General features: G+C 41.0%; 1 protein-coding gene across 4 annotated transcripts in view; it reads right to left on the bottom strand.

Annotated features, from left to right (window-relative positions):
* Atp13a3 (ATPase 13A3) overlaps window positions 1–25,705 on the bottom strand; it is an 80,269-nt gene extending 54,564 nt beyond the window's left edge. For 2 of the 4 annotated variants that reach the window (XM_050159764.1, XM_050159762.1), the window contains exons 1-2: window positions 25,193–25,705; window positions 24,454–24,498 (exon numbers count right to left, since the gene is read on the bottom strand). The gene's annotated coding sequence lies outside the window, so the exon portion shown is untranslated. Of the gene's footprint in view, window positions 1–24,453; window positions 24,499–24,913; window positions 25,123–25,192 lie in introns of those variants that run through there. The other 2 variants (XM_050159765.1, XM_050159763.1) reach the window with 2 other exon arrangements.
* Between the last annotated feature and the right edge of the window lie 2,058 nt (window positions 25,706–27,763).

Genomic DNA, 27,763 nt, shown 5'->3' on the forward strand with positions numbered 1-27,763 from the left:
GCAAAACATCCTCATGGGTACAACAGGGTCATGACTATTATATACAGAACTAACTACTTTGTGATCGTATTTGGGGCCCATTCCACAGGAGGAAAATCATGCTTTTTGATATGTAACCTGAGTCTCAGGCCCTAGGGGGAACCTATTATTCTTGTTTTGTCCAAACTACCTTCCACGTAGTTATGTTTATACCCACAGACTATTGCTGCCCTCAATCTTGGACAGAGATACATCTTTTTGCAGTTAATAGACTCATAACTGGTAGAATAAGTAACTGTTGAAAGCTCAACCCTAAACACCAAATCTGTATCACTCTCTTCAAGGCTTACATCATTGTAAATGGCAAGGGAAAAAAAGAACCCAAAGACGGGGGAAAACACTGTGCAACGCTGTCCTCTGCACATAACAGCCGCGCTCACTAACTCACAGCAGCAAATATGAAATATGGCCATCACCATTCCATCATGGACAGAGAAGGGGCTCACAGGACCTGAGCATTAGCTTGGGGAGGAGGGCACATTCTTCAGTGGAATAGTCACTAGTAAGTTATCCTATCAACCATAATTAAACTGAATGCATAATACCAAAATCAAAAGCAGAACATGAAAAAATTTTTTTAAGCTTGTTGAGAAAAAGTGTTCTGTGGAAGTGGGAGAAGAAGAGGCAGGAGGATGGGTATGTCAAAACATACTATATGAAAATATCAAAGAATGATTTATCTTTAAAAAATGTTAATAATACCAGGTATGGTAGCTCACAACTTTAATCCCAGCCCAGCATTTGAAAGAAGAATATCTGTGCATTCAAGGCCAATCGGGCTTACATAGTAAACTCCAGGCCAGCCGAGTTGTAAAACAGTAAGATCTTGTCTCAACAACAAACTTTGTTGTGTTTTTGAGACAGGGTTTCTCCGTGTAGTCCTGGCCTCCCTGGGCTTGCGCTGTGGACCAGGATGACCTCAAACTCAAGAGATTCACCTGCTTCTGCCTCCTGAGTACTGGGATTAAAGGCGTGCACCACCACCACCACCTGGCCAAACTTTCTTGGCAATAAAAATGGTGGTGTTTTGCAAATGTCTTTAATGATCTCTCCCCTATCCCTTTCTTAGTAATCTGTCCATTAACTCAATTTTTACCCCAGACAAGTTTCATAGAGAGTAGAAAACAATCAGAGAGGATTGCTCAGTGTACCTAGTATCTATCAGACAAGTCTGGTTCGGTGTTATCCTAATAAAATTTTGGCTAGGAATTACTATTAAATATGTAACACATTCAATTAGTATTTGTTAGGTACAGTAATCCCTTAAAACACAGACCAGGGGTACACACCTGTAATCCCAGCACTCAGAGTAACCGGAGTCTGAGGCTAGTCTGAGCTACTTAACCTTGATGAGACTCTTCCTCTCCCCACCTAATACACTCCCAAAACAGGCTATGTGGTTGGTTTTCTTGCTGGTGCTTGTTGTTTTACTGTAATTCAATTCCGTTCCATGAGGTAGTTTAGCTCAAGGTAGATGAATAAGACTACCTATCCTAAAGCTGGAGGATGAAAAAAATAACTCAGATTGTTATATATCAAAGCTGCAGCAGGTATGGATTAATGAAGCATACTGTTTTCAGGTCGTAAATAGTGGTGAGTCAAAAAACTGGCATATTATTGTGACTGCAGAACCTGCAAGTACTATTTTTGAGGAGCTGGAGAACCTGCCTAGGGTTCTTAGATAACTAAGTGTTCTCCCACTGAGCTGTATCTGTATAACCAGAAGACTTCCAGTGAGTTCAACCAACCAGGGAGCAAATATATTTGAGAAGAGGAAGCACGTGTACTCGACATGTACACTTTTTTACTGTCATGAATAGCAAAAGAACATGCATGGGTTAAGTGCAAATAGTATACCACATTGCATAAAAAAATTAAATACCTCAGACTTTAGTACCTGGCAAATCCTGGCATCAGTCCTCCACAAATATCAACGGCCAGTTACATATAAATTATCAGTTCTAAATCTCTTCTCTGGCTGGCCTGGAAATCACTATATAGGCCAGTTTGGCCTTGAATTAACTGAGATCTTCCTGAGTGCTGGAATTAAAGGCATCTGGCACCACTGGGACAGTTCTAACTTATAATACAGTATTACTACATAAACCCCTGCACACTGACAATAATTATAAAATCATACAGGAGAGACTAAATCTAAAAAGTCTGAGTTACTACTTTAAAACAAGGGTAGAGAGCTGGTGGGATGGCCTCACCACACAAGCCCCATGACCTAAAATCTGACACTGTGAATCCACAACAGAAAGATAAGAGTACTGGGGGGGGGGGTGTACACGCTCACAGGCACGTAAACAAAACAAACAAAAACAAGCAGGGTTTGTCTCTGCAGAACACAGTGGAGCACTAACATCTCACTCACTTTAGACTCCGTATGTTCCCCTAACTAGTATACATCACATCTGGCACATAGCAAACAATCAAAAGACACTTATTTGACCGTTACTGTTCGACAAAGGTATTTCTGTTAAGACAGCAATAATTTTTAAATGACAAAGAATTTTAGACTACTCTCTATATAGAAATGTTTAAAATCGGGGCTGGAGAGATGGCTCGGAGGTTAAGAGCATTGCCTGCTCTTCCAAAGGTCCTGAGTTCAATTCCCAGCAACCACATGGTGGCTCACAACCATCTGTAAAGGGGTCTGGTGCCCTCTTCTGGCCTGCAGGCATATACACAGACAGAATCTTGCATACATAATAAATAAATATTTTAAAAAAAGAAATGTTTAAAATCCATTTACCAATCAAAAGAAAATATTAACCCGAATGTCACTGCAGAAATGCAGTAGTTTTAAAAGTATCTAGTCCAGCTTCTCCAAAACAAGTCATGCTACCATCCAAAATCCTTTGGACAATTTAGGAATATCTTCTCAGTCTATGGCAGTACTTCGGCACTAAAGCATACTTAACAGTCATCCCAATACCATAATAACAATCCATTAAATCAATGATTTGATGCGGTAGTTATTCAAGGGCTGGCTATCTAGAAACAATTAAGCAAGCCCAGCATTGTTCCCTGTGATAAAGATCAGTAGTGAGTGCCTGAACTTGTAGCATAAGGCCAGTCCTGCTTTTGTCTTCAAAGGTAAGTCTCCACTAGAGAATACTGGACTAAGCTGGGGTTCATTAAACTCAGCACCACTAAGGATTTATTGGTAATAATTTCTGATAACCAATTTTAGTTATTTCCTATCACCACATTTACATAAAGAAACTACTTTTAGTCTTTAAATTTAAATTTTTATTATTATTGTGTTTGTGTAAGTGCAAGTGGGTATTCCACAAAGTGTGTGGAGGTTAGAGGACAACAAAGTCAGTTCTCACCCCCTCTCCAGTGCCGGATATTGAACTCAGGTGTCATCAGACTAGTGAAATAAGCACTTTTACCCACTGAGCCATCTCACCAGCCCCTGCTTCCAGTTTTTATAATCTTCAGTTTCAAACAGTGATCAGATTTACCCCCCTGTCTAAAACAGAGACAAAAATGCATAATGATTTAAAGAATGAACATCAGGCAATGAAGGAAACTGGTAACTGAGCACTGTGAAGCTAACACGGCATGCTCTACACTTGCTCCAGTTTACTGAACACAGATCAGGAAACTCAACTGGGTCCAGCAATCCCTAAGCTTCTAAGGCTGGGAGTCAAGAGAAACACACCAGAAGATCTGCACACAAAGAGCAACCCTGCATATGGCTGGCCCACCTATTAAGCTAGAAGATGGAAAGTGGAGACTGAGGATCAAAGTTCAAGGTCAGCCTCAGCTACTTGGAGTTGCAGGCCAGCATGAGCTACAAGAGACCCAGAAGAGAGGAAAAACAGGGGGAAGGAGAGGATCTAAAAAAAAAAAAGGGTCCCTAGTCTTTTTCTTTTTTCTTTTTTTACAGGATCTCACTATGTAGCCCAGCTGTCCTGGAGCCCACTATATATGTAGACTGTAGTGCCTGCACTATAGAATGGTAGTCAAGCCAGGAACTAGGCTGCAGACTTAAAAACACACGCACACAAAGACACAAGGACATGGATCATGCTTGAAACAAGAATGCCAACTTTACTGTGTTCTAGGTAAGCTTATATAGGGATCTTATATAGCCACACCCCAGCTTTCGGGATCTTTCAAGCTGCAGGCCTCACCAGAACCCACTCCCCTGCCATCAAGGTCTTGAGCTCAGAGCACAGGTAAACAAGTTGTTTTGCTCAGTTCACTTCAGCAGGCAAAGGGTCTGTGGCAGGCAAAGAAAGTCAAGGGGCCAGGGGTCTGCAGCCCCCAACAGTGGACCAGGCTGACTGCCTGTGTGCTGGGATTAAAGTTAAAGGTGTTCATCACCACACCTAACAATCCCATCTCCTTCCTTCCTCCCTCCCACCCCACCCCCCACCCCACCAACTGCCAGTCTTCGGTTGAGTACTTATTGATCACTTGCAAGATATGTAATCAAAGCTAGCTCAAACTTATGGCAATCTTTTTAGCTCAGCCTCAAAAGTACTGGAATTATAAGGAACAAACCAGTATGTTAAGGTGGAATTGCCATTAAAATTCAGTGTCTTCACTGGGCCCACAAACTATTTAAAATTTTTCCCTTAAATTTAACAAGTATTAACTATATTCCCAAGATTTTGAGCAGTAAAAAAGCATATCAAGGAATACTCCAATTCTTCTCGACTTGCATGGTAATTTAGTTTCCTAAACAATCACCGACCATGTTATATTGCAATACTTTATACAAAAATTACTTCTCTACATGTCAACTGCTTTAAAACATAATTAACACCTTACCAATTTTAGCAAAATTGCAACATTAACTTAAATATAAAGCTGTTCTAAAATTCACCCATTATCACTAACTTCAAATATATTATACACCTCCTAGGAAATTACCAAGAATTAACCCTTCAAATACACTTGAAAAACTCATAATTCCAACTCTGCTTACATTTAAAATATGCATATTATAAATGTAAATGTTTATATAAATAAAGCTTTCAATGACTCCATAAAGATAAAGAATAATATAAAAGTATCTTAATACAACACAACTAAGATGCATATTAAATACTTTTCTGACAGACACCCACATAAGACATTTCCAGCATTAACAACAAGCTTCAAAACTACATCAAACAAAGCCTTGTCGGCTTGCTAAAGTGCATTTTTTCAATTAAGTCAATTTCTTTATCACAGAAAATAAATCTTACCAATAACATTATATACCATTATTCCTCTGAGATCCTGATACTTCAGCTTTCAAAAACTGGCTCTTCATATAAAATAAAACCATAAAAATCCATACAGCACTAGAATTTTATGCCAAATATAGGTTCTGTTTAAATTCCTTTTAAGATGATTAAGATATTAAAATCTAGGACTTTTTAATTCAGAAACTTTAAATGGGTTTTAGAAGATATACCTTCTGTTCTTTGTCACTGGCAGAGCTCCTACTGAATAAATCCTATCCTGCTAGCACACACAAGTTCCGGTCACAGTGCATGCCTGAATCTTGATGTTATCTAAACAGCAAAGGGTTAGGCTATTGTCCTTAACCAAACCCTTCCTTGAATTTATAATGAAATGGATTTACTTCACGGGGTGGGGGGAAAAATGCAGTGAAGAACAAAATGAAGCTATCAGAACTAAAACTTACCAAGTTTAATATAATGCTTACCCTCCCCCCATTCCATAATTTCTAAGAACTGATTGTCTTTAGTCTGTTCTAAAATGGTCAGACCCTATTTCCTAAAACAAGACAAACTGGCATCAACAGGCGGAGAATTCCCCAAACCTCTCTGCTTTCTAATACAGTAATAATGTAATAATTCAGAGCCAAATGTGGTGTATACATCAGTAATCCCAGCAATCAGGAGACTGAGGCAGGAGAATAAGTTCAGGTCAGTCCAAAATAAAAGGAAATAAAACTTCTTAAGCCTACCTAGAATTCTCAAAAAATTAATTTTAAAAGGTTCTTTAGAGTGATCATCAACTCAAGTAAAACATCAAGGATAGCAATTTTAAGTATTATAATTGTATTAAGTATTAGTTCTGCATTCACTGTAGAGCTGTTCTGACCTCTACATACATGCTCTGGCATGTATATGCTTGCATCCCCCTGTGACATACACAAATAAAATTTTTAAAATAAACATTTAACCCCCATTTTTTTGAGATTAGGTCTCTCCATAAAGCCTAAACTGGTCCAAACATTTTGCCTTAATTTATCATGTCCTAAGATTACAGGCATTTATCACTCCACCCAGCTAAAAACCAAAGGACACAAAGGATGCATCAAAGATCCTGAATTATAAATACCACAACCAGCATTCTCAACCTATTTTATTTTCAAATTTATAGCACCCACAACAAATCCACAACTCAAAAGTTCTATTTTGTGACACTGAAGCAAAATGTGCCCTGGTACATTTAAACTAACCCAGCCCACAGAACAATCTTAATCTTAGTATCTACACAAATACCTATGTAAAAAGAATAATAAAATCTTAATCTTCCAACCAGAGTAAGCAAACTATGACAAGTATGAGGACAGAAGTCAACTTCAAATCAGCTAACAATAAAAATGACATAATATAGCTTAATGAATACGTGGAAATTTTACAAGGATACCAGCTAAATTTTAACAAAGGTTCACTCAATACCCACTTTATCACTTCCATCTCAGACTTTCTCTTATAATACATGCTTTTGTTTCTGTGTTTAGGCTTAAGGAAGGCTATTGTGTCTAATATACACCAATCCAAGACTGTATTTACATTTGTCAAGTGAAGTCTTTGGGATTAATATGAAGAATGAGTACAGCCTTCACTATTTTTTAATCACTTTTATTATACACACACACACTATCTTTTAAATGAGCATTTTTTATTTAGAGGTATCTCACATGCTTAATACTGTCATGAGACAAAATAGTTAATCTAAATAAAAGTTTGGATTTTGTTTATTTAGGTTTTTAAAACAGAGTCTCAAGTAACACAGACTGGTCTTGAACTCCCTACACAACTGAGGCTGGCCCTGAACACTTGACCCTCCTGCCTCTACTTCCAGAGTACAAGGATTATATAGGCATTGACACAGCACCCACTTTATTCTACATTTTAAAAAATGTCTATTTAAGGCTGAAGGGGAATGGGAGAAAGCAGGGTGAGTGAGGGAGTGCGACAACAATTATACATATATGAAATCACCACATTAAAAACTATTATTTTGTATGCTAACCAAAAACTTAGTTTTAAAAATAAAACTGGGAATGGCGGCGCATGCCTGTAATGCTAGTGCTTGGGAGAGAGGTAAGAGGATCAACAGATTCAAGGTATCTTCAGCTGCACAGGGCATTTGAACTCAGCTTCAAATTCACGTGATCGGGACTAAAAAAATAAGCCAGGCGAAGGTGGCGCACGCCTTTAATCCCAGCACTCGGGAGGCAGAGGCAGGCGGATCTCTGTGAGTTCGAGACCAGCCTGGTCTACAGAGCTAGTGCCAGGACAGGCTCCAAAGCCACAGAGAAACCCTGTCTCGAAAAACCAAAAATAAATAAATAGATAGATAGATAGATAGATAGATAGACAGACAGATAGATAGATAGATAGATTCAATTATTCAAGTCACTAGGGTCCTAGAAGTCTCATATTTCTCGTATGTGACAGTTCCGAACTTTATGTTCAAGGTTAAAAGCTATCAAAGTGTCTCAAATTCCTACCCAACCATAATGAAAAATGCTACATCAGGCAAGAGTTTGAAACAGATTCATCCTGCAGACAGAATAGTTTTAAAAACTAGCAGAACAAATGCTGGGCATTGTACGCCAATCCCAGCAATGGGAGGCGGAGGCTGGCGGATCTCTGAGTTCAAGGCCAGCATGGGCTACAAGAGCTAGGTCCAGGACAGGTTCCAAAGTTGCAGAGAAATGAGTCTCAAAAAAAAAAAAAAAAATGGGGACTGGAGAGATGGCTCAGTGGTTAAGAGCTCTGCCTGCTCTTCCAAAGGTCCTGAGTTCAATTCCCAGCAACCACATGGTGGCTCACAACCATCTGTAATGAGATTTAGTGCCTCTCTGGCCTGCAGGGATACATGCAGGCAGATCACTGTATACATAATAAATAAAATTTAAAAACAAACAACAACAACAAAAAAAAAAAACAACTAGCAGAATAAAACAGCCTAGAAGGAAAACTGCTTTTGACACCTGAGATAAAAGTCACTGTGCTAACCAACTGTGACCATCCTCTGTGCTATGGTAAAAAGAGTAAGGGAGTTTAGTTTTCCTTCTGGTAAAAACACCAGTTGATAAACTTCCATTTCTGCAATGCATGGCCAATATGAAACCTTCAAAACACTCTCTACCTGGATCTCACTTGTCTTTACTGTCAGCATTTTCAAAGTTACTTTCACAAGCACACTGTCTTTTACTTTTGTTTCACTTATTTTGTAGTGCAGGCTTGCCTACAACTCACAACCCAGGGCCTCGCACAAGTTCAGCGGGTGCGCTAAGCTACAGTTAATTAAATTTATCTCTTTTCTGTTTTGGTTCAGCTGAGTAAAAGTATTAACAACCCATAATACAAATATGATGAGCATCAAAAAATTATCGTTTGGTTTTTGTTATTTGTTTTTCAAGACAGGGTTTCTCTGTCTAGCCCTGGCTGTTCTGGAACTCACCCTGTAGACCAGGTTGGCTTCAAACTCAAAAGATCTGCCAAGCATGTGCCACTACTACCTGACTGCAAAGTTTTATTTTATTGAATTCATCTATAGAATAAAGTAAGCAAGTGCATCATCATACTAAGAGTAGAATAAACTAGGTATAGTAGTACTCACATTTAATCTCAGCACTCAGGAGGCAGAGGCTGAAAATACCTCTGTGAATTCAAGGTCAACCTGCTCTACAAAGGCAGCTCTGTAAAAACCCTATCTTTGTTTTATTTGCTTTGTTTTGTTTTGTTTTTTTTTTGGGGGGGGGGGGGTCGAGATGGGGTTTTAGTCCTGGTTGTCCTGGAACTCATTTTGTAAACCAGGCTGCCCTCAAACTCACAGAAATCTATGTCTCTGTCTCCCAAGTGTTTGGATTAAAGGCATGCACCACCATGCCCGGCTCTGTTTAGTTTTTTGTTTGTTTTGTTGTTCTGTTTTTGGTTTTGAGACCCTGTATCTTAAAAAAGGGAAGGAAAAATAAAAGCATAGGCACTATGTAAAACTTGTTGTTGCATTCTTTCACCTGTAGGTGGCAATCTAATGTTGCTAAGGAAAAAGGAATAGAAGTTAACTAAAATTTAAAGATGAGCTATATTATGCACCAATTTGTTTAGTTAAAAACTCGAAATATCAGTATGAAAAGGGGTTGCTTTCTGAAATGCCAAGTTCACGTGTCTCAAGAGAAAAAAATAAGAAATAACAAAAACCAAAATGAGGGCTGGGTGTGGTGACACAGGCCTTTAAAATTCCAGCATTCATAAACAGAGACCATCTATGAGTTCAAGGCCAGCACGGTCCATAAAGTGGGTTTCCAGGCCAGTCGGGGCTCAATAGCGTGATCCTCTCAAAAACAAAAAAACAGTCTCCGAGACACATTCATATTGCCCTCCACCTCAGGACCTTTTTCCAGGAGTTAAGCAGTAGTGAGAAAGTCCACACCACCAACCTCACTGCTCAGTGATAGCTGATGTGAGGCAATGGCTAAGAGCCCTTTATGGACGAATTATTCAATGGTTATCAGTTGATTGTGCTCAATCACCCAACCTCACTGCCCAGGAAATATCCACTGCCTTGGCCTCCCACAACCAGGCCAGGAATGCAGTAACACCCAGCTTAGACAAGCTTGCCCTAAGGACGGCACCAGCGCTGATATTTCAGAAGAATCCTATGACCAATTGTTAGCTTGTCTAACAGTTGTCTAAGCTTAATCACTCAAAATGATACATGAAGGTCACAAAACAGACTAAAGGTGCTAGATCCTGACATTTAACAGTGTTTCTAGAGCAAGATAATTAATTAGGTAGGTGGTGAAGGGTCTGGACAAATCTGAATTTTTCTTTCTCACCTTTCCTCACTACTTAACGATATTTGAATTTGGCTTCATCTGCCACCCATGTACCTTTTAATTAAATTTTTACTGCAGGAAGGAAGGAAAATTATGTGGTAACTTAGCCATTAAACAGGTGATAAAAGCAAGAAACAGGCACGGTGGACCCTAATACAGATATGAAGAAATTATTCTGAGGAGGGTAATAGGGAAGTAACATTAACAAAGTATGACTCATGTTGAAATTCACTACTTTATAGGTCAACTTAAAAATTTAATTGTAGGGGGACTGGAAAGATGGCTCAGTGGTTAAGAGCATTGCCTACTCTTCCAAAGGTCCTGAGTTCAATTCCCTGCAACCACATGGTGGCTCACAACTATCTGTAATGAGGTCTGGTGCCCTCTTCTGGCCTGCAGGCATACACACAGACAGAATATTGTATACATAATAAATAAATAATTTAAAAAAAAAAAAAGAAGGATGAAAGGAAGGAGAATAAGGCTGCATGTGAAGAGAGAGAGAGAAAGGGGAGGGGGGGCTGTGCATGGGCACATGGCTTTAATCCCAGAACTAGGAGTCAGAGGCAGGCAACTCTTTGGCCAGTCTGGGCTACATGGAGAGAAACCATGTCTTGAAAAACCAGAAAGAGTAGATTTGGGGTTAGTAGTGGTGGTGCATTGGTGATGCATACTTGTAATACCAGCACTCAGGTGGCTAAGGCAGGTAGACTATAAGTTAAAGCCATCCTGGGCTACATAAGATCTTTCCTGCCTCTTAAAAAAGATCAATAAAAAGAACATCTATCTTTAGTATACACAAACCCTTGGGTTTGATCTCTAACAAGAGAAAGGGAAGGGAGGAAAAAGAATTTACACCGTCTTTATAGAAAAACAACTTACAGCATTTTTATGGATAAGCTTATAAAATTAAGGCAAATGAATTAATTTATGTGGAGACCAAAATAGATACAAGAAAAAAGAAACATGACTAATACAGCATTTTTGCATCAAAAACTTACATGTATGTATTTAAAAACAAGCTATGAGGCAGAAATCACTAGTGGTGCAAGGCTTTTATCCCAGAACTCTGGAGGCGGAGGCAGGCTGATCTCTGTGAGTATGAGGTCTGCCTGAGCTACACAATTCCAGCCTAGCCAAGGTTTCACAGTAAAACCCTGTCTCAAAGAGGGAAAGAGTGGGAAGAGGGGGAGGAATTGTAGACACACACCAAAGTGTTAACATTAACTCAGAAAGTATAAGTATTATAGAACAGAGATCACAAGTATCCTTCAAGTTCCTCTGCATAATTGAATGTAAAATTTTTGTTCATTTTCCCCCTTTAAGGATGACAGTGGGACTTGAATTAAAAAAGTTATTTTAAAACAAGCAAAAGTGAAACTGCATAATAGAGATATTAAATACAATAAGGGTTACAAAAAAAAAAAGAGTTCCAGTAATAGTTTATCTTTGTTAGCAAAGCAAATTGTCAAATGAGTCTAATTATCCCAACCTAAAATCTATAATTTCAGACTTAAGGTTAGGGGTTTCTTCAAATAATATATAAATGAAAGGTTCTCCCATTTAATGCAAATTGGTGTCAGCTTAAAACTACAGTACTATTAACTAAAACCACTAATACTCAGTTGACATTAAAATCAATGATTTAAAAATGACAGTTGAAATCTAAATACTCATTAACTCTAAGATTGCTATTTTTTACATTTTACCACAGTTAAAACTGGAGTGCTTTTTAAATGTTATTGTTGCTGTCAGCAAGAGTCAGCAGGTCACTGACATACATGGGTCACTGCATAGAATGCTCAAAGTTAGTATCTCTGTTCTTATTTCTCAAAATTAAGTGTAATATATGTGTATATTATTAGTAGTAAGTACATGCTTAAAGTTACTAATGTATTTTAAATGACTTCACTACAGTTGGAATGTCAAACAAAAGGTAATAGCATGTACAGAAAGGACTCAACAGCAGAGTGAACAGGAAGAGCCAGGATGAAAGAGGGAAATAGAGAATACTGGCAAGGAAAAGAAACAAAGAAGACAAGAAAATTTCCAGAGAATTGATTAGATTCTTAAATCTTTAGTGTGTTTAGGAGATAGAAACCCCAGAAATATCTTCTAAGACAAGGTCTCATACATCACAGGCTGACCTTCAACTTGTAGGTGCAACCTAGAATTTATGAGACTTTGATCCTCCTGCCTCCACCTTCTGGGTGCTGAACTTACAGGCCTGAGCCACAATGCCTGGCTATGTAGTGGATTGGGGGAATGTTTAAAAACCTAGGCTTCTTGCATGTTAGGCAAGCACTCGACCACCCCAAGCTTCACTTCCAGTACCTCGCTTTAGTGTTGTTTTTTCTTTACTAACAGAAAGCTTAATGTTTACTTTTAGTAACTCGGCATTGTTTACTTCAGGATTACTGCAGAGCTTTCAAAAAACCAGAATTCTTTTCATTCATGATCTTTACTACAGTATGACTCATAGTTCACGCTTCCAGGCTTGACGATTTGAAGATTCAAACACAAAGGAGCAGAAAATCAGTAGGAAATTGTTCTTTACAAAAGAGAGAACCCCGCATATTTGCAATTGTAGCTAACAAGCACTTGGAGCCCCTTGTCTGTTAGGAGAGAGCTGTGTGTTGAGATAAGGTATGATTATAATGGTCAGGCTGGCCTCTAGCTCTAAATCTTCCTGAGTCAGCCTCCAAGGTAGCTGGATTAAATACCCATATACCTGTCTTATGCAAACTTCAGAAATTGTATGAATGTGTTTTTCTGCTTTATTCTTTTTCTCAATTCAAATCATGCTATGTTGATTCACTGCAGTAAGACCTCAACTATATCCTAAGAAAAATTTTAAAATATACTCAGATAGCAAAGGCAGAAAAATCACTGGTTCAAGGCCAGCATAGGCTACCTAGCAAGACCATGCCTGTGGGAGGAGTATGGGGTGTGGTGGTACTTCATTTAATCCCAGCACTCAGGAGGCAGAAGCAGTCAGATCCATGAGCAGGAAGGTTACATAGTACAACAAACAAAATAATAACTAATGTGTACAAGTATACTTAGTCTAGAAATCACCTTCATCAGCATATATTGAGTAAACTCAATTTACTGATATTGCCAGGGCCTCACCCACACTAGGCAAGCACTCTACCACTGGATACTCTAGCACAATCCCAGGCCTAAAGAATATCTTTTGAAAGACAAGAATGACATTGACAGTACTCTTTCACAGGGTTATTTTCCAAAAACCCATTAAATCAATTGTTGCTACAAATAAAGCTGATTCCTTTATTCATGAGGAAAACAGTGACCCAGCTTCCAAGATGGTCCACAAATGTCCTTTCTACCTCCCACAATTCTGCTTATCTGCAGTTTACCTTCTACTAACCTAAAAAAGGGGGCAAGTAGCCAGTTTACCAAGCTACCACTTCCTATGATCACTGTTAATATCCGCTGGCCTGTTTTAGTAACACTGTCATCAGGGACAAAGTATAGCACTACTAGAATGTCTGATGGCAACAACTGCCCATCAGTTTTTCAGCACTGATCTCTCATTTCCAGATTCGCAGATTCAACTTCTGCATGCTTGTTTACAGACAGCTAAAATTCAACCTTTCTTCAAAATATACTGCCCCTCAAATTTATCAGTTCATTCTCTACCTTAATGAGTATGATCTGTCTAAAACAAGCGACCCTGGACTTCACTATTTAACACCTTTATCAAACTGGTCATCATTTCTATTCTTTCCCATGCCCCTTCACCAGTCCCATCTCACTGACACTGTCTCAATTAAGGTAATTTTCCTAGTCTTCCTCAGTCACATCTATACACAAACTAACTATAACCTCTACTCTCCCTATATAAGTCTCAACAGCCTGCCACTGTCTGCAATCATTTCCCAGATTTTAAGAGTGTCTCCAGAGCATTTCAAAAGATTCCCTGCTCATAAAAATTGAATAAATGGTGACTTAAAACACTGCTCTCTAGCTAGCATCTGAAGTCTCACAATGCAAAATATGAATTTCTCTACCAACGTGGAAGTGGGATCCAAAGTAAAAACTAATTACAAGACTTGTAAGAGCCTTTAGAATCTGTCACTTACCAAATACTATCAATCACACTTACAAACTTTACATCCCTTTCACAGAGAGCACAATTTGCAGCTCTTCAAATAGCGTGCCACTTCCTGGCTCCATTCTTCTATATACAAATACTCTTTCTGCCAAGAATGCCTTTCCAAACCTAGCCCGACTGAGGCACTGCTATTAATCCTTCAAGCCAACTCAAGCCTTAACTAAGCTTTGACTGTTCCTTCAATCTTCTAACAGAGGACTCCTCTCACTTTTCCTCATTACTCCAATTGTCAGAGCAGTTACCAAACACATCAAATTTAGCTTTAAAAGCATTAAACTGATACTCAAGTCAGCACCTGGTAATGTAATCGAATGAATGAAACGAGGTAAGACCAGATGTAGAGCCATTCTTTTTTTTTTCTGGGCAAAAATCATACAATAAATTTTGTGTTTGGGCATGTTCCCAAACCCTATGCCCTTTCCCAACTAACTTAGCCAGATCCCTTCCTAACCTGTAACCCTCCCTTTACAACCTCATCACAATATTATGCCCATCAAACTAATTCCTCTTTCTCTCAAGAGCAGTTCTCTAATGCTGCGACCATTTAATATGGTTCCTCATGCTGTGGGGACTCCCAATCACAAAAATTACTTTACTGCTACTTCATATTTTGCTACTGTTATAAACTGCAATGCAAATATCTGATATGAGGAATAACTGATAGGCAACCCCAAAGGAGTTGTAATCCACAGGTTGGGAACCACTGCTCGAGTCATTCTGCTCCGAAATATACAGAAGTGATAGCTAGGAACTGAAGAGGGTTCAGTGAGTAAAGTGCTTGCTAAGCCCTGTGTGAGGATCATAACCAAGGCAAAAAAAAAACCAGGACCTAGACCCAGCCTGAAGACAGGCAGATCTAGATCTGTGAGGTTCACTGGCCAGCTAGTCTCAGGATAGTGAGCGAGACAGTCTCAAAAAAAGGATGGAGAGATTGTTCAATGTTTAAGAACCCTGGCTGAGGGTGATGGCGCCAGCATACGCCATTAGTCACAGCACTAAGGAGGCAGAGGCAGACAGATAAGGCCAGCCTGGTCTACAAAGTGAATTCCGGGACAGAAAGAGCTGCTACAAAGAAAAACCCGTCTCAAAAAAACAAACACAAAAGACCTAAGTTCTGCTTCACAGACCCCATAAAAACGCCAAACATGGAAAGTCTAGTCAATCACTGAGCTTCAAGTTCAGTGAGAAAGGCCCTATCTCAAAAAATTAAGGTGGAGAAGCCACAAGACACTCAATGTCACACCCCACCCCCACCCACAAACACCAAGACAAATGGCCACTGAGAAATATTTGAGATTGTCTTTTGGCCTGCACACAGATGCACACAATACCTGCATACATGTGCACCTATATGCACACACAGGTATGTGCAGGTAAACACATACACACAAAGTATGAAGTGTCTCCTAATAGTCTCAACTTTTAGTTAACCTTTTAATTATGTTTCATTCTTTGGTTTAACCCTAGGAAAATGACAGATTTTCATAAATACCTAGAAAAGGTGATAAACCTAATATGAATCTCTAAATAACAAAATGAAGAATAGATGTGAGGTTTGGTAGTATACCTATAAGTATTCCAGTGTAATCCGAACACTATAAAGGCTAAGGCAGAAAGGTGGAAAGCTCATGACCAGCATTAGCTAAGCTACACAGAAGACCATGTTTCAAATAAACAACAAAAACGAGAGAAAATGTAAAGAGTGGATGTTTCAGTTCCGTCATACAGAAAGGCTAACCCAAACAATACCTGAAGAGTCTAATGTAGCCAGGAACAGACACTGGTAACAGAAACAGTAAAAAGGAAAACAGACTATAAAACAAACCAGTGGCAACTGGGAAATGGTGGCGCACACCTTTAATCCCACCCCTAAGGGGGACAGGGAGGAGGAGTGAGGTGGATATCCGAGTTTTGAGGCCAGCCTGGTCTACAGAGCAAATTCCAGGACATTCAGGGCTACACAAAAGAAACCCATCTCAAAGAAACAAAAACAACAAAAAGAAACAGCCGCACAAAGAGACAGGAAAATACACTATATAAAACACACCAGGAGCTGGATAGATGGCTCCGAAGTTAAGAGCACTAACTTCCAGAAGACCTGGGTTCAATTCCCAGGCATCATATGGCAGGTCATAACTAACTGTAATTAGTCCCAGAGGTTCTGACCTCAAAGGATACCAGGTGCACATATATACGTGCAGGCAAAACACCCATGCACATAAAATTTTTAAATAGTGAGGAAAAAAAGTCATAAAACATAACAGAGACACCTGAGATTTCCAACATGAACTTCTCAGATGTTACTAAAGATGAATGAAATGTTTTCCTCTATGAAAAGCCAAACATCTTCAAATACCTTCCAATATACACACTAGTTGTTTAGAACATGCTGGGTGTTACTGAACAAGTAAATACTAGCATGTTAGATTTACTAGAACTCTCTTAAACTCTCTAAGGTAAACTTTGTTTGGCAAAGTAAAAAGGTTAAATGATTTATATATCCTATCCCAGATATAGGGCCAGTAAGCATGTGGTTCAGATGTCACAAGTTCGTCAGGCAATAGTGGTGCATGTCTTTTACCCCAGCACTCAAGAGGCAGAGGCAGAAGGATCTCTGAGTTCGAGGCCAGCCTGGTCTATAGAGTGAATTCCAGGACAGCCAAGACTACACAGAGAAACCCTGTCTCAAAAAACTAAATAAATAAAAAGTAAAATAATCACACACAAAAAGTCACAAGTCTACCCAATAAACTCTACTCTCTTACAGGGTATATGACTATTAAATCTTACCCACAATAACAGGTTTCTGTGGTTATTTTGAGTTGATCTTGCTATATATATAGTCCTGGGTGGCCTTATATTCACAATAGAGGTCAGGATGGCTTCAAATTGCCTACCAACCCTCCTACCTTAGCATTCTGAGTGCTGAGATTATAAAGGAGCACATTACAACCACTCACTTGTTAAAGGACCCTCAACGAGGCAGAGTGATACATTCCAAGAATTCAAAAACTTGGAAAGTGGAGGATGAAGGCAGAAGAATCAGGAGTTTAAGACCAGGCTGAGCTACATGAGACCAGTCTCAAAACAGATTCCAACTTATTAGTAAGGTAGCCTGTCCTAAAGCCAAAGGGAAAACTGGCTACTGAAATTCAAAAACAGTACATCAATTTCCAATCAATTTTCAAGCTGGCACCTTTTTGGGGGGAGAGGGGGTCAGTTCTGGGGACTGAACTCAGGATTTTGTACACCCAAGGCAAGTGGCCATTTCCAGCTCCAAGGCAGTTTTCAAGTATTTCCCCCCTGGGTAATTTTCCCCTACAGATGCCTTCCTTCAGTGTGAACTTGAGGTCCAAAAAGCAGGACATTAAGACATAATTTGATTCTAACTCAAATACAGATTAACCAGAAAGAACTAGGAGCTAAATGCAGTGGCAAAGACTTGTACTCTCATCTACTAGAGAGGCTAAGGCTAGAGACTAAAGTTCAGGCTTGCCTGACTACAGAGTGCAAGACCATCATAGCCACTGTAAGAAGACTTTTTTCCTTAAAAAATAATAATAATAATAATAATTAAGGGCCTAGATCATAGCTCAGTGGTAGAATGTTTGCTTAACATGCAGGAAGCCCTATGCTCAATCCCCAGTACTGTGGAGGAAAAGATTAACAAAACACTTGTCTTTTGTAGCAAAATAAAAAGTATTTTTCGTATTTCACAAATGGGAAAAAAACAAAGAATCAAGGATACTGTTAAAAAAAACTCAGACACACATGTGAAAAACATTCAAAGACTCATTTTAAAACCAACTAAAAATAGTATTAAGAAATGTTTCAAGCAATCAAAGGCAACTCTCCAAAGCTGGTCTCTATGCATCAAAAATCTTAGGATCTGGGAGGCAGGAGCAGGTGGATCTCTATGAGTTCGAGGCCAGCCTGGTCCACAGAGTGAGTTTCAGGACAGTCAGGGCTACACAGAGAAACCCTGTCTCTCAAAACAAAAAAACATAAAAAAGAACTTGGTTCTCCATAGAGCAGTGATTCTCAACCTTCCTAATGCCACAACCCTATAAAATACAGTTCATTTTGTGAAGACCCCCAACCATAAAATTATTTTAACTGTTACTTCATAACTATAATTTTGCTAGTTATGAATCATGAATATTTGATATGCAGAATGTGATATGCAGTCCCCCCCAAGAGGGGTCACAGAGTATCACACTGAATTCTGAGATGTGCTGTTATGTCAGAATCACAACCTCTGCCTCCACAAGTAGGTTTGACCATCCATACACATGCAATAGGCCAACTGAAACAGTCAAATTAGTAGTGAAAACAAGGAGATTTGGTCAATGTGCTGGTGTAAGGAGGGACAAAGTGATGCAGCAACCCCTGGTCAAGTCCATCTTCTGGGTCTTAACCATGAGAAGGAAGCCAGAGTTCCATATTTCTACTAAGCAGTCCAGGTCAAGGTGTGGTTCTTGTAAGGTAGTATGTCAAGTTTCCAGGGGGAGTTTTGTGCCCATCCATTGATCACCCTTCCCTACACACAGGGTCTTATGCTTTAGGCTTTCTCTTCCTGGGGGAGCTCTAATTTCCTAATGCCTACTGTTTCAGTAGTCCAATGGACTAAGTGTCCCTTTAGAAAATCTTCACCGTTGCCAGGCTGGTTACAGTGTCACTACTAGAATACAAAAACGAACCCTGACCCTGGCCAAGACAGACTGAAATCAACCCTTTATTAATATGATGCCATTTACCTCCCCAGACACCAGCTTCTGTTCTAAGAAAGAGGCAGTCTAAATAGTCTGTTACCTCTCCACATTATATTTTCTGCTCTTGAACCTTTATTTTAATGTCCAATGTTTTTGTGAAGAAAACAAGAAAAAATAAATAATAAGAGTAAATTCAGTTTACGAAGGCACAATTTGTTCTTTCTGAACCTTTCCTAACTATTCTATGTCATATGATTGCTCATTCCAAAGACTTACAGAAAAGAATTGAGAGAAAGTTCTGATTAACAGATTAACTTCATACCCTAAACACTATTTATCAAGCTGTTTTACCACCTCAAATTCTACCAAAGGTCCCAATATGACCCGTGAGATGCCAAGAGATCTGGTGTTAGAATGTTCTGGGGAACTTTGCAACAATTCCCATTCTCTGATAACTTTAGTTTCAGGTATGTGCATTTTTGGATAGCTTTCTTCTTCACTTCCATTTTTCAAGACTAAGAATAATTATAAAAATAAAGTTTAAACTATCAGAGTAGGAGTCATGCCTTTGTCAATTCATGATATTTTATTCTTTTTGTTATTTTATTTTTGTTCTGTTACTGTGAGTCAGGTCTTGTTAGGTAGTAGTCCAGGTTAGCCTTGAATTTATGGTGAGCCTTATGTCAGCCTCTTGAGCCAGCATTACTATACCCAACTTGTTTTGTTTTGGGCCAAAGTACCACCAGGCTTCACTTCAGGCTGGCACTGAACCACTAGCCTCAAATATCCTCATGCCTTAGCCTCCCCAGTCATAAACTACACACTCATAGCACTGTGCTCAGCCATATACATTACTTCTATTTTTAATATCAGTAATGACAAATTTGTAACTAACACCTTACATCAGATTATCATTAACATCAGGATATTCTACCTTTTAAATACCTACTTTCCTCAAGATTAAGTTATGGCTCAGCAGTTAAGATCACATACGCCTCTACCAGAGTACCCAAGTCTGATTTCAAACACCCCACATCAGGCTGCTCACAACTGCCTGTAACCCCATCTCCAAGGGATCTAACACCTCTGGCCTCTATAGGCACCAGAACTCCTAAACACAGACACAATTTTTAAAAATAAGGGGGGAGGGGCTGGAGAGATGGTAGAGATGCCCCTACCCCACCCCGGCCCAAATTTGTTGCTCTTGCAGAACTTGGATTCAGTCCTCAGCACCCACATGGTGGTTCATAACCATTCATAGGCCCAGTTCCAGGGATCTTCCAGCCTCTCCTCCCTTCCAGCCTCCTTAGGCACAAGGCATACACATAAACATAAACATAAATGCAGGCAAAACATAAAATAAAAGCACTTTTATATTTTGTAAAAAGTAATTTTTTTTTTCTTTTTGGTTTTTCGAGACAGGGTTTCTCAGTAGCCATGGAGCCAGTCCTGGAACTCTGTAAACTAAGCTGACCTTGAACTCAGAGGCCTGCCTCTGCCTCAAGTGCTGGGATTAAAGGCATGTGCCAGGTCCAGCAAATCAATAAATTTTTTTAAAAGATTAAATAACCCTAGAATACTTGGTATTTCTACCTGAATTCTGAGCTTCTCTCTCAAAGTAAGAGAATTCAAGTAAGATTTACTTGCTTCTTATGTATTATTATCTGGATAAGTTTAGGTGGCTAATCAGAACATGGCTTTGATTATTACATAGTTAGTTACTCTCTGTATATAGGCCAGTTAGCTTCAAAGTTAGAAAAAACTCCTGTAGTCACCTCATAGATGAAGATTTAGCTAGATCAGATACAGCATACATTAGTTCCCTTAAACTGGGCAGTACAAGACCTCCCAGTGCACACATGGAACCAGACTTTGTATGTTTTCTCCTATACAAACATGTCTATTAATTTATAAATTAAGCACAGTAAGATTATCAATAATAACAGAGCAACATAACATACTGTAATGAAAGCTATGTGAATGTTATTTTTCCAAATTTTTTTCCCTCTTAAAATATCTTTAACTTAAGGAAGCAATTTCTACTTTTTCGTTGGATAATCTGAATTGCTAGCTAAATAAATAGGGATCCTTACAACTAAAATATCACAACAGTCTTATTTATTGGTTACAATTTGGCTAATAAGCAACTGGTAGGCACAAACAGCAAGTATACTGGACCAGCAGCTGACTCATGGCTAGGCCAGAACAATGGACAGTACAAAATTTCATCATTATTCAAAATAATACAAAACTTAAATGTCTAAATCAGTGGCTCTAAACCTTCCTAATGCTGTAATTTTTTAACAGTTCCTCATGTTATGGTAACCCCGACCATAAAATTATTTTTGTTGCTACTTCATTATTGTAATTTTGCTAGTTATAGATCACAGTATTATTTTTGGAGATAGGTTTGCCAAAAGGGTTGCAACCCACATGTTGAGAATCACTAGTGTAGAAGGTTTCTTTCTGGAATTTTCCATCTAATATTTTCAAACCACAGGTGAATGATGTTAACTAAAACTACAGAAGGTTAAACTATTGGTGGGTGCTGTGTAGAAAGAATACTAATACTAAATAGAATACCTTTCATCACTAGAATTCTAGGGTACATCACGTGTATCAACAGATGTTAGACACTAAATTAACCACTTCTAGTGTACCTCAAAGTGTTCTTGAAAATAAATGCTAAGCTGTTAACGCATGCACGATGTGTGGTCTAGCCACATACAAGGTGTAGGCCACCAAGTATACTACCAAACCATCTGGTTTACAGGCCTGAAGTAACAGGTCTATAATCCCAGCTACTTAGAAAATCTGGATAGGAGAAGTTCAAGTGACGGCTATCCAGGGATACACTGCAAGTTCAAAGCCAATCTGGGCAAGTAAGTTGAAACCTTACAGCCAAAGGGGCTAGAGATATAGCTCTGAATAGTGTTTGCCTACCATCTGTGAAGCCCTGAAGTCAAATTCAAGTTCAACAAAACAGAATCCATTGTACATAAGACCACAGAGCCAGGAAATAGAGTTGCATGCCATTAATCCCAGCACTCAAGAGGGAGAGGCAGGTCTATACCTGAGTTCGAGCAACCTGATCTACAGAGCTAGTTAGTTCCAGAACAGCCAGGGCTTCAGAGAAATCCTGTCTTGAAAATAAATAAATAATACATGCATGCATACATACATACATACATACATACAAACATACATACATACATACATCAAGAATACTTTGAAATTCTCTTGTCTTCCAATATTTTGGTTGCCTTCCAGATTTTATTTCACTATCACCCAACACTGGGAAAAAAACACATGAAGACAAATTCCCCAGTGTGCTCTCCTGCCATGCTTTGACCACTGGCTGGGTTCCATGAGTGCAGTAATGCGATCCCAGCACCTTGCTAAGATTATTAATTTCAGGAATGAAGCATGTTCTTCAGTGGTTTCAAAGCCACCATGATATAAAAACACAATGCACAAAATGGGAAGAAGAAAGGAACTCTGAGTGTCAGGAGAGCTAAGTGCTCCTTTCTTTACACAGGCTGTTAACCCTCGAGTCTCTGAAATGTTACCACTCTTTGTAAACTGGACTCAAAGAGGAAAGGAGAAAAAAGAGCAGTTAAGCAATTCACAGTTTAGGGACTCTGAAGACAGTCACAATTTAAGTTTAACACTACTTTCTGCAACACAGAAGTTATTTCTAGGTTTATCAAAGCGTATGACAAAACTTCAGTTTCCTCATCTAGAAAATGAAGTTCAATAATTACCAAGAATTTATTTTAGAGCCTAGCATACTGTTGGCATTGGCAAAGTTAAAAAAAAAATCAGTAATCAGTCAGGTCTGATTCCCAAATTTCATGCAAATTATTACAATTTTCTATAGTTATCAGTTTTATGTAGATCAGGCTAGCCCTTAACAGTCAGTGGCTGAGGATTACAAGCATTTGACATTACACTCAGGATTTTACCCAGTGCCTCATGGAGAATAGTTCGTTTACCAACTGAACTATATCCAGAACCAAACACTTATCCACTGAAGAATCAATATATGAAAAATATACGTTTGGGGCTGCTGAGGTGACTTAGCAGTTAAGAGCACCTATTGCTCTTCCAAAGACCACAGATCAATTCTCAGCACCCACGTGGCAGTTCACAACTGTCTGTATCTCCAGTTCTAGGGAATCCAATACCCTCACACAGACATACAAGCAAGCAAAACACCAAGGCACATAAAGTAAATAATTTAAAAAATTTGGAAAGCTGTCATTACCTAATGAACTTTTTTAATGCTAAAATCAGATAACAGAACCAAGTACCAGACATTGAGTTTTGTTCTAATAACTATGAAACTAGTCTTATACCAATATAGAAACTTAATTAAGCTAGTTCTAAATTAAAACTTCAATTTGTTACTGGTTGACCTGGACAAAAAAAAAAAAATCATTCTACAACACCAATTTGAAGCTTATCAACTTTGCTTTCAAAATATACTGTTATTCAATGTTTTCATCTAATTACAACTGTACTACTTAAATGAAGCAATTAAAATAATACTTTCCATGCCCAATCCCATTTACCAAATACAAGCGCTGATGTTCTGACAAAGTTTAGAATCTCAACTACTTCATCATCAACTTAATCTAATGATGAATGATGGGGGGAGGGGGAGAACAGATGTTAATACCAAAGAAGCAAACTTTACCCTCTAGGCTAAACGCTAAGGAAAGACCATGGAGGCCAACCTGGATGTACATAGCCAAACCTTACTTTAAAAATTTTTTTTTCTTCATTTTCTACAAAAATCATTATTAGATTAACTATTTCAAAAAACTTTCAAAAACTTATGAACTTTTGAAGTTATTGTTAAACCCTGATAGGCTGTCCACACAATCTATTTTGGCAACCACAGCCTATTCAGCAAAGTAATAATCCTCAAAAAGAATGCTACGCATAGTCCAGAAAGATAAAATTAACATGGTATTTTAGCAAAGATGTTCTAATCAAAGGTACACTTTTAATGATGTACTGGTCCTTCAAAAATAATGTCACGCTGGAATTAGAGCTCAGCAGTAAAACAGTGATAACTGCTCTTACAGAGAACCCGGAGTGTGGGCAGGAGGCTCACACCACCTGTAACTCCAGTTCCAAAGGGTCTGACCTCCAAGGGCACCCACATGTTAAATACGTACTAATACACACACATACAGAAATAAAAATACTTTAAAATAATAAGAAACTTTCATGCTAGCCACAAACCCCTCGAAGAATGTTCATCTTGAAAAGTCCCCACATTTCTTGGATTTAAAAAAAAAAAAACGTTAACTTTCTGTCCTGAGATCAAAAATCACCATTAACATACTCAAATATGTTCTATTCAGTCCAGAATCGTTTAAGTTTCTAGGTTTATGGTTCCATTCCCATATACTTTGCACTAATATAAACCACTAAATATAGTTCTAAATCTCAAACATTAATGATTAGCAGCTAATTATATAAGTGACTCATACCTCTTATGTCCAGACACCCAAGATCCTAGGATGCTTCTGTCAGTCCTAAGGGAAAAGGAAACAATAAACACCTGTCACAAAAGCTTTCCAAATTGGGAAGCCCCGAACAGTTACTATCAATCCCCAGTACTATTCCTTCCCTCCCTCCCAACTCCACACCCCCCACCATAAAAGCTACCGTTCAGCCTGTCTGTGTGAAGGGCAGACCACAAACTCCTAGCGGAAAGGGCTCCGAATCATTCTAGCCCTCACGGTATGGCCTGGCTCTTTACAATCTCGAGCGCTGACACCTCATTACGTCCGAAGTCACTTTTCCTTTCTGGGCCTCGGTTAGCTATAAAGTGTGCTGATACCCATAGGAATCTACTACTACTCCGTGGCTGGGGCCGAACTTGGACTCGTCGGCACCAGCACGAACCCATCAGGGGCCCTGCCCACCCTCTTCGTCGGGACACATCACCTTCTAGACTTTCTCGAGCGGCTGACCCGTCAGCCCGGGCCGCACGCAGCGGATGCAACTCCAGGCCTCCACAGCCAGCCAGCCACACGTGGTCCCAGACAGTGCCGGGTCCGGTCGCCCTCTCCCCGTCACACACACCTTCCCTGAGAGGTGATGTCCAAGTCGGGCCGTGGAAGCAGCCACCTGGTACCCGCCATCCGGGGCAACGCAGCTCGCCTTCTCCAGCCTCCCCCATCACCTTGGCCGCCCGTCCCACACCCCGCTCGCCCAACCACTCACCAGCCGCGCCGCCGTGCTGACTCCTCGGCGGCCTCCCGGCCCGGGCAGCCAAAAGGCCGCAGGGGGCCGGGCGGCCGCTTTCCCCGCCGCCGCCGCCGCCGCCTGTCCTCAGCCCAGCCCCATCGCCCTCGGCCAGCGCTGGCGACAGCGGGTCGCTCGGGCTCGAGGCGCCGCTGCCGGGCGTCGCGGCTCGGACTGTGGGGACGGAGCGGCCGCGGCGGGGCTCCGGGCCGCACCGGGAGCAGGGGCGTTCGCGCTCCGCTCGTCGGCGCCTGCGGCGGCGGCGTGCAGCCGGGCAGGGCAAGAACGAACAAGGGAGCGCGGCGCGGAAGACCGGCAGGGGAGGAGGGAGGGGGGACGGTCTGCGCGGAGAAGAGGCCTCCCGCCGTCGGCGACGAAGCGGACCCCCTCCCCGCGGCCACGGCGCCCGGTCACGCTGCGGGGAGGGCCGGCGGGCACACGGGGAGCACCCCGCGAGCTCAGGACTCCCGCGCCGGATGTGAGGTCACGTGATTGCCTCATCCCAGCGCCGAGCGCGGAGGGGCCGTCAGGGGGCGGGGCGACCCTCTGGTCCCGCCCACCTCGCAATCGGGCCCCCAGCCTGCCTAAACGAGGGTAGCTAGCGAGAGGCACTCGGGAAGAGCGCTTTGCTGGGATGATGATGCTCCGGGCTTGTTCTGCGAGGGTCTATGAACTGTGTGTGTCTTGCCAGGCACAGAGGAGGTCATAGTCCAAACCCCTATTTTAGGAACAAAGAAACTGAGACCCAGAGTGCTGACTTGCCTAAGGTAACGACAGTGAAGAGAGGACTCCTGTGCTAACTAGGTGAAGAGAGAAGTCCTAGCTCCGGGGCCACATTCTTTCCCTCCTTTACCCCCCCCCCCCCAACCTACACCAAAAAGAACACTTTAATTCCAATGGAACTCCTGGCCCAGCTCGCGGGCGTAGGGCAGAAAACAGAGTCAGGTGGGCAAGAGAAAGCTTCCACGCCCGAGACCGCCTGAGCCTCAGGGAGGAGTTTTCCGACAGTGCTAGATGCAAATTAAATACTTCCCTCCACTGGAGACTTATCTCGGGGCACTACCCTGCCCGGATATTCAAATCGCGGCTTTGGGTTTTCAGTGCCTTCCGCTCTGCTCTGCGCGGCGCCGAGCGCGGGTAGCTGAGCTTGCCACCTGCTGCCTTCAACTCCGCCATCTTTCCGCCCTGAGTCCACCTCACCTGCGTACCAGACGCCTGGTCATCACCTGTTATTGTTCTCCCGCCTTCCTGCAAACATAACTCTTAGCTGCTTGACGGTCTTAGAGGACGGAACAGCACGTGCTCAACCCTGTTCCCCATACTTAGGCTTAGTCCTCCAGGGGCAAGGAGCTTCCAGCCTAGTCATCTCTTAGGACTCTTGGTCCAGAGCACAGAATGGAACCTCTTTTGGGTCAGCACAGTGTCCCAGAACCATGGCACTAACACGCTTCATTTAGGAGCTAAAAGGATGCTGCCCACCCGCAGCAGTGGGGTCCTGGATGGTGACCAAGGAAATTTCTTGCCAGATGATATGGCCCTCACACTAAACCAAGATAAGCCACAGCTGTGTATTCCCAGCTTGCCACTTAAGTTTCAAACTTGAGTGTGTGTTTCTTGTGCTGGAGTAAGAACATGGCATAAGGATTAGGGTAGCCTGGGTAGGGCCAAGCATACTCCTTCCCCACACATACTCCTTCCACTTCCCTTCACTCCTGGTTAGTTACCTCCCAGATTTTAAACGAGCTCAAGTCTCTCCAGGCCCTACAAATGTCAAGGCAACCATCCATTTATAGAGTGCCCTCTTCAGTTAGCTGCCAAGTGTTTCTGGCCCATTCACGCACACATTTTGAACAGTACCCCCGCCTCATTCCTCAACTCTTGGCAAACTGACCACACAGAGAGAGGGGGAGAGGGAGAGAGGAAGAGACAGCACCCGCTATTGGGGCAGAAATGCTTCTTCTTCCTCTGTACCACCTCTCTGCACCCCTGGGTGTTCTCACCTTCTACTCCCTCAGTTTGTGGAAACTGTGCTCTCCCAGTTCTCAAGTCTCAGTACCTAAGACCTCTGCCCTCTTCAGTGGCATTCTTAAGTGCCACCAGTTGTGAAGCAGCACCTGAAATGCATGGCAGCCCTCAGCCCACAGCTGCGCTCACTCTGCCTCACTTGCTCGGGAGAATCATCTCCACCTCTGCTGTCAACTCCCAAAGCAGCCAGAGCACACTCTCTCTCTCTCTCTCTCTCTCTCTCTCTCTCTCTCTCTCTCTCTCTCTCTGTCACACACACACTTGCTTTGTTTCGTTTTGTTTTTCAAGACAGGGTTTCTCTGTGTGTAGATCTGGCTGTCCTGGAACTTGCTCTGTAGGCTGGCCTCAAACTGACAGAGATCTGCTGTTTCTGCCTTCCAAGTATTGGGATTAAAGTAATGTGCCACCACCACTGGGTCAGACCTCAGAAAGAAAGAAAGAAAGAAAAAGAAAGAAAGAAAGAAAGAAAGAAAGAAAGAAAGAAAGAGAAGCAGAGACTCAAATATCCAACTACCTCCATGCCTT

Source organism: Alexandromys fortis, unplaced genomic scaffold (assembly GCF_014885135.2).
Source record: "Alexandromys fortis isolate MF-2015 unplaced genomic scaffold, M_Fortis_MF-2015_v1.1 scaffold_119, whole genome shotgun sequence".
In the NCBI taxonomy this organism is placed as follows: Eukaryota; Metazoa; Chordata; class Mammalia; order Rodentia; family Cricetidae; genus Alexandromys; species Alexandromys fortis.